At 37.4% G+C, this 13829-nt stretch overlaps 1 protein-coding gene across 6 annotated transcripts in view; it reads right to left on the bottom strand.

The window, feature by feature from the left end:
• Positions 1 to 13829, bottom strand: part of SLC7A11 (solute carrier family 7 member 11) — a 553887-nt gene that overhangs the window by 236418 nt on the left and 303640 nt on the right. For 4 of the 6 annotated variants that reach the window (XM_055550991.1, XM_055550997.1, XM_055550993.1 and 1 more), the window contains exon 2: positions 6373 to 6646. The exons of 1 other annotated variant lie outside the window; for it this stretch is intronic. The gene's annotated coding sequence lies outside the window, so the exon portion shown is untranslated. Of the gene's footprint in view, positions 1 to 6368; positions 6647 to 13829 lie in introns of all 6 variants that reach the window. One more of the 6 variants, XM_055550992.1, reaches the window with a different exon arrangement.

Raw genomic sequence — 13829 nt, 5'->3', positions numbered from 1 at the left:
CTCAGAAACTTTCTTTAGGGATGCCAACACCTGCTTCTATCCAAGCAGAATGAAGTTAGAGTAATATAGGTCAGAAATAAAACATTCATTTTACCTTTTCTTAGGATTTACTATTCTGTTACTTATAGTTCTTTGATTCTTTATCTACAACATTGTCTTGGGTTGGAATCCAGTGATAAATTTGTACTAAGTAGGGATTTGGGAAGAACCTTTTGCTGCTTGTCAAGTCAAGTTATTCAGCCAGTCAGCAAACAGAATTATTGTTGCCTGGCATTCTGGTGCAAGTGATGACCAGAATTCAAGATCAGTAAGGCCTTTGTTCCAGGAACTAGGTAAAATTCCAAGAAATTTTTCTTCAGACATAATCAAACTACTTTATGCTATACTTTGCAGTTTATCCTTCTTGTTCATTTTTTTAGTGGAAGTGGAAGAAAAATGGACATCCCTTCTGCCATAAAATTCTGAAGAGAGCTTGCAAATAAATGCTTTTGAATATTCAATTTTGAACCCTGAGACCAAAGAACAGAAATTTGCAAGTCTTCATTCTTCAATAATGTGACATTGAGAATGAATAATTGAATGTTAAATTTAAAATATGAATGAAGTCCTCAGGGGCACACAAGAATGTTAACAGTGGCTGTCTCTGGGTCACAGAATTTTTGTTGTTGTTGATATCTTTATTTTTTCAAGAGTAAGCATGCATTATTCATATACATATATATTAATTTTAAAAAGGAGGTATTTTTTTCCTTAAAACAGCATTTCAAGTATTGGGGGTAATAGATATTTTGCAAATGTCTTCAAAGTCTTATCATTAGCTAAGTAGAATGGGAGAAAAGATAAAAAGCAAGTAGAACTGAAAACGCGAAGACAGGTAACCATGGGTCATGTAAGAAATATGCAGTCAAAGGTTCAATAAACTGTTTTCGCAACACAGTTAACTGAAATCATTTATAAGCAACTTCTCTCGGCCCTTCTGATATTTTCCCATAAATGCTAAGATATCATTATATTCAGGGACTGTAGGCTATTGGAGGAGACAAAACATGAAACACATTTTTGACTAATAATATTTTATTTTAAAATGCCATTGATCTTAAACTACCTCCACAATTGTAAATTGGGAACTTTTCAAGTAATTTATAGGGAAAAACTATGAAGTTTATCTCTTGAAATAAAATGAAATAATACCTGCACTTTCTACTTTGGGGAAATTTATGTTAAATCCCTTCGACAGGCAGAGATGACAAAACGCTGAGAAATATTTAAAGACTTCATTTCCCTTCCTGATAACGACAAGGTTCATTTTGTGCTCTCAGAGGGGAAATCAAATCTGATTTACCTTCAACAACTTCAGTGCCATGATCCACATTTCACATTCTTTAAACAGCCTCAGCAAAGCAAGGATATTACTGTCCCTTCACAATGGGGTTGATCAACTGCCAAATGCCTGATAAATCATCAAATGCTTTCATTTGAAGCTACCTGTTTCTTTATCATGATGAAGCAAGATGCGCAGCATGTGGCAACCCATCATAATCTTATGGGTAAAAAAGAAACTTGATTTACACAACCTTTCTTTGAAAGGGCAAACAATAGTAGCAATGAAAGGATGGACTACAACTACATATATTTTTTTTCATTCTTCTTGATTTTTTGTTTGTTTTGTTTCACCCAAAGAGCAGAATATCTCACTCCTTTCCTTTGCCCTGTCTGAGAAAAACCAAATAAGATTTGAAAGAAATCCCAGAAGCATCTGAAAAATAACACTGCCCAGCCTCATTCTCATAATCCTCAAATTACTATTCTGATCTTGAATCCTGAGCAGACTGGCAGTGAGCTGAGAGGAAACATTCGTGCCCAGGCTATGAATTTAAACATCCAGCAGAAAAAGGAATTAAAGGATTTAATCATTCTACCAAGCTTGTAAGGTGTAGCAAAGCAAATCTTGGTCGCTGCCTTGACTGAATTGGAGGGAAGATTGTTGGCAGCTTATTGAGGGTAGGTGGGGGTTGTATTTTATTGTTTCTAGTCTTTTCCATGAACTGAATCCAAGGTGGTCAAATTTGTTGTGCAAGGTCCAACTCCGAGGAGCACATCCCTGAGCCCACTACAAGTTATCATGCTGGTCCCTTTGGGTTTTACTCTTTTCTTTGTGCCAACTGCCATACATTCTCAGTGATAAGATTTGGAGGTAGAATGAGAAAGGCAAAATAATCTATTTTGTTCTCAGAGAGATAGCAAGATAAAGGCTATAACTCCAGGCATCAGTGTTACCCTCCTGTACAACTGAGGGTGGGGAGTGTTAGTGGTGCCAGGAAACTGAATTCATAGCTCAAGGAAAACAAAGCAAAACAGCATGACAAATTCTAATTTTAATACAAGGTATAATTAAATGCCATATCTCCCCTTTCTGAAGCCTAAAAAAGTTTGAAGGAGTTGTATCAAAGTTGCTTGGCCTTTCCATTCAAAAGAATTTCTTTAGAATGCTGTATTCCCCACCAACACATGGATCCTCTTGCCATTCATTAAAGACCAACATGATGTATTTTTCTATACTGCCATTAAGTTTTGTTATTGGTCTACTTTTCAAATGATATTTTTAGGCAACAAAAATCACTGAACTATTTTACTATCTCTGAGGACACACACATATACTTTAGAAGAAAGAACATATATAGAATATTCTATTTATTTCTAGAAAATTAGGTTTGAGGTAAGAATGAAACTGAAACTAAAAACTCTGGGAATTTCAGGGGAATGACATTTTTGTCTTCAAGGGCATGCCAATCACTAAAAAGGACAAGATCTTCTACCTACAAATGCAGTTCTTGTACCACTAGAAATAAAGAACAGGAATCCATTTTAATTTGAATACCATTCTCACTGCTGAGCAAACTCACAAAAGGAGTTCATTAGTGCCACCTGAGGTGACAAGTTTATGGTTCTGTCATTACAGCTGCTAATAAATGAACTGATGATATGAATCTGATTAACTAAAATCTCTGTTCATCTTGAACTATATTATAAAAATCAAAGTCAAGACGATGTGCTGCACAGTATTCAGATGTAATGAAGCCTAAAGCTCTCACCACAAAATGAGAATTATGTATGGTGAGCTATCATTTTTAACCCAAAATATTTTGGGGGCTAATAACCCATAACCCACTGCTCATCAAAATGGACCAAGAGAAAAGACACTGTTGAAATCAGTAAGCTAACACTAGTGTCATTTGCGATTTTTTCCACCACTAAGAGCATTGGTATAAGCACATCTACACGTAGATGTCTTAAATGGTCTTCCCAGGGAAGCCACATTGATCCTTTTCTCCATTTAACATTCACTGGAACCAAGCAGAACTCTGTAGGGTCTTCCCAGCAGCAGACCCCTTCATTTCCCCCATTTCTTGTTTGTAGGGAAAAAAAAATAAAAGCTTTAGCCCCATAGGCCTCTCCTGAGTTCCAAAGAGCAGACTTTCAGCAGTTATTAATTACAGAAGAGAGGGAATGCAGAAACACAGGAAAGCGGTTTAACAGAAAGTAGCGATAGCTTGAACAATAGTTGAGCTATAAAAGAAAGTCACAAGATCCCTAGTTCTTCAAGAGATCTAGATAACAATCTGATATATGTCCTTGAGTTGTTTTACAGATGGCCAGGACCCCACCAAACAGAACTGCTGACCATAAACACAAAACTCTCACACTGGTTGGAACCCGAAGATTGAAAATTAAGATTTCTAAAACATCAACCTGTTACCTCCCCACCTACTAAGGAGAAGAATATCCACAAGTTGGTCATGCAACCCTAATGTTGCTTTTAAAAACCCTTTCATGAAATCCTTGGGGACAAGTTCTTTTAGCACCAATTGCCTGTTTTCCTTGATTGATGCCTTGCAAATGTACTTTCCTTCACCACAACTTGGTATTAGTAGATTGGCTTTGCTGAATCTTTTACTGGGAGAGTGGACCCAAACTCAGTTCAGTAACACAACTATTAAATCTTGATTTCCTCCTTTGATAAGAATTTAATGTGTATTCAATAAATGTTCACTGACACTTGGAAAATTATAAAATGAACTACAGAGTCAGCACTTTAAAACTAGTTAGCTAGGTTATATTTACCATGTTTACACAGACATTTAAACACAAGAGACAACTGTTTTTAAAAATGGAGAGTCTTTTTATATAGATCACATAGTAAGCTTTAAGTAAATTTCAAAATAAAAGAAAGGTTATTTTGGAATAAGTTGAGTCTAAGAAATGTTCTTAGAGGAACATAAATAAATATGGGATTTTATCTACAGCTCATTTGCTGTATTGGGTTGAGAACATTTGACAATAAGAAGTTGACAGATATTGAAAGCAGTAAGAGCAAATATTGATAAGGTGGGGACATGTTAAGACATTTTACATACTGGGATGAGAAAATCTCAACCTTAAAAGGGCAAAGGAAATACTGTATTCTTAATGAGAGTGACATGATAAAAGTGATGCTACAAGAAAATTACAGATTAAGCAATGAATATGCGAATGTCAGGGATACTTGTTAAGAGATTGTTGTGGCAATACAGGTCGACAATAATGAAGGCCTTGATTAGTTTATGGAGATTAGAATAAATAACCTAATGACTGAGAATGACACTGATAAATATGGATCTGTAGGATCTAGTGACCGATGAGCTGTGAGAGATTTTAGGAGAGATAAATATGAAAGAGAAAAGTGACTTGAACATTTTGATACTTAGAGATGGGAAGAAATGTCATTTTAATCAATAAACTTGGAAAAATGGAGGAAGACATAATTTGGGAACTACTTAAGTCTGATATATAGGATTTTGCAGTAAAAGACAAAAATTCAAAGGGAACTGCCAAAACTTTAAGAGTTGAGAGAGCCTTAAGGATGATGGGGTTCAAATTCCCAGCAGCTCTGTCTCAGGAATCTTTTCTGTAATTCTCCTAACAGAGGTACAAACATTTTGTGTTTAGAGACATTACTAGGAACTCCTTCCTTATATTGAATTAAAAATTTACGTTCCTGCAACCTGAACTTAAAATTTCCATTTCTACCTTCTGGAACAAAACTGGACAAGACTATGGCCTATTCCATGTAATAATTTTTCAAATATATGGCAGTCACTGCATCCCCCTTTAATTCCAGCTTTTCAATATTAATCATCCCCTACCTAGTTTCCTCAGATATAGCTCATTGACATCACTTATAAACTTTTTATTATCATAGACTAATGGGCATCATGCTGCTGCTGCTGCTGCTGCTAAGTCACTTCAGTCATGTCTGACTCTGTGTGACCCCATAGATGGCAGCCCACCAGGCTGCCCCATCGCTGGGATTCTCCAGGCAAGAACACTGGAGTGGGTTGTCATTTCCTTCTCCAATGCATGAAAGTGAAAAGTGAAAGGGAATCACTCAGTCGTGTCCAACTCTTCGCAACGCCATGGACTGCAGCCTACCAGGCTCCTCCATCCATGGGATTTTCCAGACAAGAGTACTGGAGTGGGGTGCCATCCCTTCTCCGATAGGCATCATGAATATCTCCCAATTATGAGAATTACTGATTACTATGTTAGTCTTATGCCTGGATTTTAATAATTCTCTCTTACAATAAAAGGACAGGCAACTTTCTTTTCCTGCAAGCAACGAATATAAAAACTACATTCAAAACTAAAACATCTTATGTCTATTGAAAACTCAAGACCAGCAAGCCTGAAGAATTTGTTCTTGAGATTCTATCTTAAATGAAAGAATAAATTTAAGTGAATCAAATTCAATTTCCCAAAGTTTTGTGATTTTCTACTTGTATTCATGCTACAAATTTGTCAGGCCATAAAGATTTTAGAAAAATTATTGTTATTATTGTCTGATATTTTTAACAATGTGTTTGCTTCTAAACCTTGAGGTGCACTCATGAAAAAGAAAAATCCATTTAAATATCTATTATCTCTGAATGGAGACTGAATTTGATGAAACCTCCATACAGCTAACTAATGTTTGCCTACCCAAATGACTTTTGCTCTGGCATTATGCCTCAGAAAATAAATTATTATTATTTATGATCATAATAATGTATATTTACATAATAAGTTTCTCAGAGGAGTTGAAACCAATTTTTGCTTATTCTACAGCACCTCTCATTTGTAAAAGTCAAAAACCTGCAGCTCTGCTGTTCCAAGAGGGAAAACGTGTTAGAAAGGCATAGGCCGATCAAGGCAAAAGTCAGTATTCAATGTGCCAGCAGTTAGAGAAGGCCCGTGAATCTTGTGATTCAGCACTCATAATCTTTACATTCATTGTGAGGTACTCTTATAAAAATATTAGAATCTTAAAAATAAATGTGCAATATTTTAAGTACCTACTGTGTGACCGACGTTATATGACACAGAACAGGAGTGCTCAATGGCTCAGTCATGTCCAACTCTTTGCAACCCCGTGGACTGTAGCCCACCAGACTCCTCTGTCTGTGGAATTTTCCAGGCAAGAATACTGGAGTGGGTTGTCATTTCTTCCTCCAGGGGATCTTCCCAATCCAGGAGTCAAACCTGTGTCTTTGTGTCTCTTGCATTGGCAGGTGGATTCTTTACCACTAGTACCATCTGGGAAACCCCTGGAAGAAGTGCTCCAGTCTCAAATCTGAGAAGACAAGATGACAAAACAAGAAATAACTTCAGACTCTTGTAAGAGAGGATATAATGGCTTCTTTAGGAAAGTGGCAGCATTGCTAAATTACAGGATAAGAAATAAAAAGAGCTCTGTTTTATTCCCTACTCTGCAACCAACCTGGGGCTAGTTATTTATCCCACCTGTAAAATGCAATAAAACTACATACCACCATCCTATCTCAGAAGGATAGGTGAGGATAAATTACCTGTAGGTGCCTGGAGTTTCACAAAACGTGTTGTGATATACAAATTATGTAACTTTCATCTTGCTTTTATAACTCATTCATGGCCCTTACATACTGAAGGGTACCTTTGGTGGCCTAGATAGCATCAAAATACATCCAATATTCCTCTTCAATGTCTCCTGAGGATTAGCTGAAGATCAAGCTAATATGATTCACTGATTGCACATTAAATCATGTAAGATTGAGATGTACAAGGCCTCAATTTATTTCCATAATATAAAATTAACCTTGCAGGTACAAAATCACAGCATTATTTTATAATTATAGGTATATCCTCTGTGTTTATGAGACATTACAAAATATCTGACCTTCTCAGTGTAGTTTAGCTAATTATTTTGTATCTAACAAGAGCAAGTTCATGAAACCTGTATCTCAATGTGTGACCAACACTTCATCTTACCAGCTTCAATTACCATTGTTCTTGACACATTAATTAAATTTCATATTCAAGAAAGAATTTAGAATTTTAAAACTTAGCTAATCTTGCCCCAGTGACTGTTGTTTATGTAATATCAGACTTTCAGTGTAGAAAAAGCATAAATGAGTTCCTATTTATTTATCCATAGGCTTGTTTTCTACTAGACTATCAGCAGCTACTTTGGGGCAGAAAATTAATTTTTTAATTCATGCTTGTAACCATAGTTCCCAGAAAGATACTTTCCACAGGGTAAGCAAATAATAAATATTTCTAGTGTGTTTGAGCAATATTTGTATTGAAAAGATATGGCTCTTTCAGTACCCATGCTATTATAGGCAGTAGAATGTTGTCAATTTTTATTGGTCAGGTTTTAACACTGGTCATGCTCAGATTTACATGGGTTTTGAATAACTGCAAGTCTAAAACCTGTGATTCCATCTAATGAAGCTATATTTACTCATCTTCCCTTTTGATAATCATTTCTTAAAGAGCCCAGCACAGTGCAGGCATATAATAGTGTAAAATAATCACTGATAAATTTAATGCTCTGAAAATAGCTAAAATCAAGTCATGGGCTCATTTTTGATCATAGCAGATTTGGAAGATATAGAAATCATCGTTTCCTATTCTTTAATTACAAATGTTACATTTTGCGGAGAAACATCTCAATATTCAAATGTGCATAAAGGCATTGTAGTAAATAAAGACTGAATCTTGAATGTGATTTTGTAAGTATAAAACTGAGAAATATTTGATGCCAAATTTTTGATAGAATCATTCTGCTTGACCATCACACTATGCTTCCTCAGATTTTTCTCAACCTCCAGATTTTTTCTTCTCCGTGAAACATGTAAGAGCCATTTGCTTGCTATCTCCTTCTTCTGAGCAAACTCACAGTAAAACTGTATTTTTAATACAAAAGTTGGAGCTTAAGAATTTCACTACACATCACAGAAGTCCTTTATATAAAATGACAAAAGTCAAAGTCCACATATTAAGACATAACTATGGAAGTAGATGGGATACTGTGAAAGAACTTATTTTTAATGTATTAATTCTGTATGTCTTGTAGCACTGGTACACAATCAAATTGACATTACTCAAGTTAGCTGCTATTTTTAAATAATTTATTTAATTTCCATTAAGAATAGTAAACTATCAGGTGCCAATATAAATGCAACTGAAACAAAGCTTGATCTTGAAGAGCTTATAGTACCTTTGTAAGAACAAACCACGTACCAAGAAATGGGTAAGAATAATTATGAATAACAAGTTAATAAGTGAAGCCACAAACTACTTAGTGAACATGTAAGTCTTTAGGGAAAAAGTTGCTAATAGTTAACAGTAGAGGTGATTTCAGAGGCTAGCAATTCCCACAAGTAGATTTAATAGGTTACAGCAGATCGGGACCAGTTTTATTTATCATTCGCTGGTACCACGTGAATAAGCAATGTAAACTGGTCACAATGTTCATATAGAAAAGTGGATGAATAAAGCCAGGAAAATGACAACAACCAGGTTGTAAGAGGCTCCCCAGAGCACATGAGCTTTGGTCCTGAAGCTCTTGAGTATTCAGTCCCCCTTGGAAGGAGGAAAGGGAGAGGGATAAACACATGATTGCACTCATATTAAAAATAAGTGGTGGCATCAATTTGGAGAGATGAATTAAGATTAAGAAAGAGATTTTCCCAGAATCAGAAAGCTTATCTTTTAGATCTAGGTAAGAGAAAACTAGGAGTTTTGGTAAATCAATATAACATATAGCATCAAAGGGGAGGGGATGAGTAATGTTAGGGCTTGAGGTAAAATTTCAACAGGAAAATGTGTTTATTCTATTCTAGTACAGGAAATCCTAGGCTTTCTGGCTTTCAACATAGAACTGAGAATAAATACAGTATCTTAAGATCCTATTTCAAAATTCGTAAGAAATAAAATAGTTATGAAATCATTTACACACTTAGCTAGCTACTCTTATCATTTAAAAATTCTAGAAGTCAAATAGCTATCAATCTTCTCTTCTCCAGTCTTAAACATAAGGTAAAGACTGGAAATATTTATAAAGCTCACACAAATCAATTATTAAATAAATATTAACCCTAGTGTAAGTTAAGAAATGACTACAAATGATTTTTCATCTTCTTTTCCTGCCACTAGATAAAAATGCAGCTTTGCAGGTGGTTCAGTGGTAAAGAATCTGTCTGCAGTGGGAGACACAGAAGACACGGTTTCAATCTCTGGGTCGGAAAGATCCCCTGGAGAAAGAAATGGCAAGCCACTCCAGTATTCTTGTCTGTAGAATCCCATGGCCAGGGGAGCCTGGCAATCTATAGTCATGGGGTCACAGAGTCAGACACTACTTAGCAACTGAGCATGCATGCTCAATCAAAAAAAAAAAATGTGCTCAATCAAAAATCATTTTTATTAGTATTCAATTCACAGTGAATAGAGTGGTTCTGCATTGTTATTGTGATCAGAGAATTTAATCAAACTGTACAAAAAAAAAAAGAAAGAAAAAACAAGCAACAATTTTGTTTTCCCTTCTGGAAGTTAAATTGCATGTGGAGAAATAGTTGCATATTCTCTTCAACCCTCCAACTCTGAAGTTCAGTTTCAACCTAATTTATTGATTCTACTTTACAGTGTTTCGATCCCCGATGAAGCATCTCTCAGGGGCTTTGGGCCTGGAATCAAAAACAATATCATAAACTACAACTTGAAGCTACTGCTAAATATAAGAATAAGGAAATTCAGAAACAACCAAGCATTATCAAAAGACACCAAGCAGAGGAAATTTAGCTTGCTCACTCATTTCTTCTGGAGAGAACTTAAAGTAAAAGTACTCTTTGTTTTAGTTATAAAAGCACACTTTTTCTCAATAGTGTTGTTGGGTGTCTACTGATCCAATATGGTGGACTAAAAAACCCCTTTAGTCGTACAGTTTTTTTCTCTGATAACTCCATCCAAAAGTGGACATAGGCTAAGGCAGTAGGCTCCAAACATTCACTGTAGCTGCTTCAGAACCACTGAGAGGGTTTGTTAAACAGATTGCCGCTCCTCCCCACCAGAGTTTCTGACTCAGGGGGTCTTAGGAGTGAGATAGGAAAAATACTCAGATTTAGTTTTCCAACAAATTCCAAAGTGCTGCTGGTTCTAGGACCCAGTTCTATAAACACTGGACTAAGGGAACTAGAGACAAAGCAGACAGAAGAATGGAAATTTGTAAAGATTAGGCTCCTCAGAATCCAGCCGAACAGAGAATTCAGATGAATGTGCTATGTAGAAGGCAGAAAATATTTTCATATCCTTCTAATCAGTGCTTCCCAGATGGAATGTCCAAGATTAATCTCATGTGCCTAGGAACTACAAAGAACTAAAGATCCAGAATAAGGAGCAATTCTGCATAATTCATTTGTCTTACATCACCACTCTCCATACACGCCTTTCCTTACTGTGAACTTCAGCAAATGTGTGCATGCCTATGAACCAATACACTCTCCACCAGCTCCAGCAGTAACAACCGCAGGGCAGGCACAACAGTACAAGTGGAGGCCCAAATAACCATGTTTCTAAACATTTAAAAGTTATAAATCCACCTAAAAGCCTGTTAAATAAAATACATGCTTTATTTATTACTAGGTTTCCCTGGTGGCTCAAACAGTAAAGAATCCACCTGCAATGTAGGAGACACAGGTTCAATCCATGTGTCAGGAAGATCCACTGGAGAAGGGAATGGCAACCCACTCCAGTATTCTTGCCTGGAGAATTCCATGGACAAAGGAGCCTGGCAGGCTACAGTCCATGGGGTTGCAAAGAGTCAGTGGGTCTTAGGAGTGAGATAGGAGTGAGATGACTGACCGACTTTCCCACATATACACACACAATGACTGGGCAGGCTCAGTTCTAATTTAGAATATGCAGACACAGAGTTTTGTACCTAAATATTGAGGCTCCAGAAGAAGCAGTCTCCAACCCATAAATAACCCTCCTCTTTCCAACTTCAGCTCTGACTTACACTGTGAGGGGCCTGGAGATTTGTCTATACCCCACAAAACAGCTGCCTCTCCTTGGGCCTGCAGCATGGACGTGGTGGCATGGTCTACCTTGGAAAGGTGGTCCCATTCAGTTGCAGGGTAGATCATCTGAAGGCTTGGCTTAGACTGGTAGATGCCCTCCCCATGTAGCTCACCCACATGACTGGCAATGGTGCTGGCTCTTGGCAGGAAGCCCCCGTTTCTCCTTACTAGGCCCTCCTCATGAGCCTACTCGAAGGTCCTCCCTATATGGTGTCCAGCTTCCCCAGGATATGAGACCAAGGTCATAATGCTTTCTCTATGACCTTGTCTCAGAAGCCACATAACCTCACTTTCATCCTATTCTGTTGGCTACAAAGTCTACTCTGATTCAATGTAGGAGGGGAAAATGCAAAAGCATGAATATCATGAGGACTGACCCACTGAGGGCCATTTGGGATGCTGGCTGCTACAAATGACCCTCTATGGACTTTTCTCATTTTAAGATTTTATGACTGGAGGGAATTTGGAAGTTATTAATAATAGAGATGGGAATACCAGACCACCTGACCTGCCTCTTGAGAAAGCTATATGCAGGTCAGGAAGCAATGGTTAGAACTGGACATGGAACAAAAGACTGGTTCCAAATAGGAAAAGGAGTACGTCAAGGCTGTATATTGTCACCCTGTTTATTTAACTTATATGCAGAGTACATCATGAGAAACGCTGGACTGGAAGAAACACAAGCTGGAATCAAGATTGCTGGGAGAAATATCAATAACCTCAGATATGCAGATGACACCACCCTTATGGCAGAAAGTGAAGAGGAACTCAAAAGCCTCTTGATGAAAGTGAAAGTGGAGAGTGAAAAAGTTGGCTTAAAGCTCAACATTCAGAAAACGAAGATCATGGCATCCGGTCCCATCACTTCATGGGAAATAGATGGGGAAACAGTGGAAACAGTGTCCGACTTTATTTTTCTGGGCTCCAAAATCACTGCAGATGGTGACTGCAGCCATGAAATTAAAAGACGCTTACTCCTTGGAAGGAAAGTTATGACCAACCTAGATAGCATATTGAAAAGCAAAGACATTACTTTGCCAACAAAGGTTCGTCTAGTCAAGGCTATGGTTTTTCCTCCGGTCATGTATTGATGTGAGAGTTGGACTATGAAGAAGGCTGAGCGCTGAAGAATTGATGCTTTTGAACTGTAGTGTTGGAGAAGACTCTTGAGAGTCCCTTGGACTGCAAGCAGATCCAACCAGTCCATTCTGAAGGAGATCAGCCCTGGGATTTCTTGGGAAGGAATGATGCTAAAGCTGAAACTCCAGTACTTTGGCCACCTCACATGAAGAGTTGACTCACTGGAAAAGACTCTGATGCTGGGAGGGATTGGGGGCAGGAGGAGAAGGGGACGACAGAGGCTGGATGGCATCACTGACTCGATGGACGTGGGTCTGAGTGAACTCCGGGAGTTGGTGATGGACAGGGAGGCCTGGTGTGCTGCAATTCATGGGGTTGCAAAGAGTCGGACATGACTGAGCGACTGAACTAAACTGAACATTCCATTGAAAATACTTAATTTTAGAGATGCTTAAAATTATCCATAGAAGGCAAAATAATGGCCACCAAAAAATGTCCATCCCTCATCTGTAGACCCTGTGAATATGCTACTTTACATAGGAAAAGAGACATCGGAGATGAGACTTGAGTTAAAAACCTTGAGATGGGGAAATTATTCTGAGTTATTCAAGTTGATTCAATCTAATCACATACGTAGTTAAAGGGTCTTCCTTGGTTATAATCAAAGGGAAGTGTGAGTATGGGAGAGAGAATCAGAGGGATGGCAGTATGAAAGCTCAGTCCCCTGCCATTGCTGCCTTTGAAGGTGGTGAAAGGAGCCAAGGAAATGCTAGTGGTCTCCAGAAGCTGGAAAAGGCAAGAAAACGGATTCTCCTCTCATGCCTCCAGGAAGGAACCCAACCCTAAGATGCCTTGACTTAGCCAAGTGAAATTCACAATGGCCTTTTGACCTACAGAACTTTAACAACACGTAAGTGTGTATTCTTTTGTATTCTTTTTATTCTACCACTACATTTGTGGTATTTGGTTACAGAGAAAACTATAATCAACAATGCAATTTTAAGTTTTTAAACCACTTGATAATATTAAAATATTGAATGAGTTCATTATTAATAAGTATAGAATATTATCTTATGGAATTTGTAGCTCCTATATCACCTACATTATATTTTATTTCATTACATTAACACTCAAGTTTTGCCTTGAGACCAAACTGACAAACAAATCTCCTTAGTTAGAAATGTATTGTGGTGAAACTGTTTTCAAGGGCATCTTCCACCTCTCAGGAGACTACATTGGATTTCATTTCTAACAACAATTCTTATAGAAACTGTTAAAAGTAGATGAGATTTAGAAATTGCAAGGACAAGCTTTGAATGGACTAGAAGGTTGAGAACA

Source organism: Bubalus kerabau, chromosome 16 (assembly GCF_029407905.1).
Source record: "Bubalus kerabau isolate K-KA32 ecotype Philippines breed swamp buffalo chromosome 16, PCC_UOA_SB_1v2, whole genome shotgun sequence".
NCBI classification, from domain to species: Eukaryota; Metazoa; Chordata; class Mammalia; order Artiodactyla; family Bovidae; genus Bubalus; species Bubalus kerabau.
The sequence above is the reverse complement of the archived record's forward strand: the minus strand, read 5'-3'. Positions and strand labels throughout refer to the sequence as shown.